Raw genomic sequence first — 4,137 nt, 5'->3', positions numbered from 1 at the left:
TAAACTTCTCTCACAAGCAAAACATGATCACTCTTTGGGTGTTAATCACATAGCGATGCGAACTATATTATTGACTCTAGTAAACCTTTTGGGTATTAGTCACATGGAGATGTGAACTAATCACATAAATATGTGAACTATTGGTCTTAAATCACATGACAATGTCAACTAGATTATTGACTCTAGTGCAAGTGGGAGACTGAAGGAAATATGCTCTAGAGGCAATAATAAAGTTATTATTTATTTCCTTATTTCATGATAAATGTTTATTATTCATGCTAGAATTGTATTAACCAGAAACATAATACATGTGTGAATACATAGACAAACAGAGTGTCACTAGTATGCCTCTACTTGACTAGCTCGTTGATCAAAGATGGTTAAGTTTCCTAACCATAGACATGAGTTGTCATTTGATAAACGGGATCACATCATTAGGAGAATGATGTGATTGACTTGACCCATTCCATTAACTTAGCACTTGATCGTTTTAGTTTACTGATATTGCTTTCTTCATGACTTATACATGTTCCTATGACTATGAGATTATGCAACTCCCGATTACCGGAGGAACACTTTGTGTGCTACCAAACGTCACAACGTAACTGGGTGATTATAAAGGTGCTCTACAGGTGCCTCCGATGGTACTTGTTGAGTTGGCATAGATCGAGATTAGGATTTGTCACTCCGATTGTCGGAGAGGTATCTCTGGGCCCTATCAGTAATACACATCACTATAAGCCATGCAAGCAATGCTACTAATGAGTTAGTTGCGAGATGATGCATTACAGAAACGAGTAAATAGACTTGCCGGTAACGAGATTGAACTAGGTATTGAGATACCGACGATCGAATCTCGGTAACATACCGATGACAAAGGGAACAATGTATGTTGTTATGTGGTTTGACCAATAAAGATCTTCGTAGAATATGTAGGAGCCGATATGAACATCCAGGTTCTTCTATTGGTTATTGACCGAAGACGTGTCTCGGTCATGTCTACATAGTTCTCGAACCCGTAGGGTCCACATGCTTAACGTTCGGTGACAATAGGTATTATGAGTTTATGTGATTTGATGTACCGAAGGTAGTTCAGAGTCCCGGATGAGATTGGGGACATGACGAGGAGTCTCGAAATGCTCGAGACGTAAAGATCGATATATTGGACGACTATATCCGGACATCGGAAAGGTTCCGAGTGATTCGGGTATTTTTCGGAGTACCGGGGAGTTACGGGAATACGGGGAAGAATTATTGGGCCTCATGGGCCAAGTGGTGGAAGAGAGGAGGCAGGGCGCACGGCCCCCCTAGCCCAAACCAAATTGGACTCGGGGGCCGGCCCCCCGTTTCCTCATTTCCTCCTTCTCCTTCCTTCTCCCCTTCCCGTTTCCTTTCCTCCTCCTAGTAGGAGTAGGAAAGGGGAGTCCTACTCCTACTAGAAGGAGGACTCCTCCTCCTGGCGCTCTCTACAGGGGCCGACTAGCCTCCCCTTGCTCCTTTATATATGGGGGCAGGGGGGCACCCTAGAACACACAAGTTGATCATTGATCCCTTAGCCGTGTGCGGTGCCCCCTCCACCATAATCCACCTCGATCATCTCGTAGCGGTGCTTAGGCGAAGCCCTGTGACGGTAGCAACCTCAGCACCGTCATCACGCCGTCGTGCTGACGGAACTCTCCCCGTGAAGCTGTGCTGGATCGGAGTTCGTGGGACGTCATCGAGCTGAACATGTGCTAAACTCGAAGGTGTCGTGCGTTCGGTACTTGGGTCGGTCGGATCGTGAATACGTTCGACTACGTCAACCGCATTCTCATAACGCTTCCGCTTACGGTCTACGAGGGTACGTGGATGATATTCTTCCCTCTCGTTGCTATGCATCACCATGATCTTGCGTGTGCGTAGGAATTTTTTTTGAAATTACTACGTTCCCCAACAGATACATATTGAAAGTGGGAGCAATTAGCTAGAGTAGCTCTATGCAGATTATTGTAGACATAGAAATTTGCGAAATACATACGGATCTGAATGTTGCAGACCCGTAGACTAAACTTCTCTCACAAGCAAAACATAATCACTCTTTGGGTGTCAATCACATAGCGATGTGAACTAGATTATTGACTCTAGTAAACCCTTTGGGTATTAGTCACATGAAGATGTGAACTAATCACATAAAGATGTCTACTATTGGTGTGAAATCACATGACGATGTGAACTAGATTATTGACTCTAGTGCAAGTGGGACACTGAAGGAAATATGCCCTAGAGGCAATAATGAAGTTCTTATTTATATTTATTTATATCATGATAAATGTTTATTATTCATGCTAGAATTGTATTAGCCAGAAACTTAGTACATGTGTGAATACATAGACAAACAGAGTGTTCCTAGTATGCCTCTACTTGACTAGCTCGTTAATCAAAGATGGTTAAGTTTCCTAGCCATGGACATGTGTTGTCATTTGATGAATGGGGTCACATCATTAGAGAATGATGTGATGGACAAGACCCATCCGTTAGCTTAGCACTATGATCATTTAGTTTATTGCTATTGCTTTCTTCATGACTTATACATGTTCCTATGACTATGAGATTATGCAACTCCCGAATACCAGAGGAACACTTAGTGTGCTATCAAACGTCACAACGTAACTGGGTGATTATAAAGATGCTCTACAGGTGTCTCCGATGGTGTTTGTTGAGTTGACATAGATTGAGATTAGGATTTGTCATTCTGATTGTCGGAGAGGTATCTCTAGGCCCTCTCAGTAGGTGTCAATTTATTCAAATCAAGTCTACGATATAAAGAGAGAGGCATAACACTAACACCGGCTCCAAGATCACATAAAGCAGTTTTAACATAGTTTCTTTTAGTGAAGCATGGTATAGTTGGTACTCCTAGATCTCCTAGTTTCTTTGGTATACCACCTTTAAAAGTATAATTAGCAAGCATGGTGGAAATTTCAGCTTCCGGTATCTTTCTTTTATTAGTAACAATATCTTTCATGTACTTAGCATAAGGGTTCATTTTAAGCATATCAGTCAAACGCATACGCAAAAAGATAGGTCTAATCATTTCAGCAAAGCACTTAGAATCCTCATCATCCTTCTTCTTGGATGGTTTAGGAGGAAAAGGCATGGGTTTCTGAACCCATGGTTCTCTTTCTTTACCGTGCTTCCTAGCAACAAAGTCTCTCTTATCATAACGTTGATTCTTTGATTGTGCGTTATCAAGATCAACAGCAGGTTCAATCTCTACGTCATTATCATTACTAGGTTGAGCATCAACATGAACATCATCATTAATATTATCACTAGGTACATGTTCATTACCAGATTGTGTTTCAGCATCAGAAATAGAAATATCACTGGGATTCTCAGGTGTGTCAACAATAGGTTCACTAGAAGCATGCAAAGTCCTATCATTTTTCCTTTTCTTCTTCTTAGAAGAACTAGGTACATCAACATTAAATCTCTGAGAATCTTGCTCAATTATCTTAGGGTGTCCCTCAGGATACAAAGGTTCCTGAGTCATTTGACCCCCTCTAGTCATAACTCTAACAACATTATCATTTTTCTTATTATTTAATTCATTGAGCAAATCATTCTGAGCCTTCAGTACTTGTTCTACTTGAGTGGTAACCATAGAAGCATGTTTACTAATGAGTTTAAGTTCACCTTTAACTCTAGACATATAATCACTCAAGTGTTCAATCATATAAGCATTACATTTCAATTGTCTACCAACATAAGCATTGAAGTCTTCTTGTTTAACCATAAAATTATCGAACTCATCCAAGCATTGGCTAGCAAACTTAGTAGATGGGATTTCACATTTATCAAATCTATAGAGAGAATTTACCTTTACGACCTGTGTCGGGTTATCAAGACGATGTATTTCTTCAATAGGTGGTAAACTCTTAACATCTTTAGCTTTAATACCTTTTTCTTTCATAGATTTCTTTGCCTCTTGCATATCTTCAGGACTGAGAAATAAAATACCCCTTTTCTTCGGAGTTGGCTTAGGAGTTCGTTCAGGAAGTGTCCAATCATTTTCATTACTCAACATATTATTCAATAGAAATTTAGCTTGATCAACAGTTCTTTCCCTGAAAACACAACCAGCACAACTATCCAGGT

This window comes from Triticum urartu, chromosome 4, assembly GCF_003073215.2.
Source record: "Triticum urartu cultivar G1812 chromosome 4, Tu2.1, whole genome shotgun sequence".
Taxonomy (NCBI): Eukaryota; Viridiplantae; Streptophyta; class Magnoliopsida; order Poales; family Poaceae; genus Triticum; species Triticum urartu.
This window is presented reverse-complemented; position numbering follows the sequence as displayed.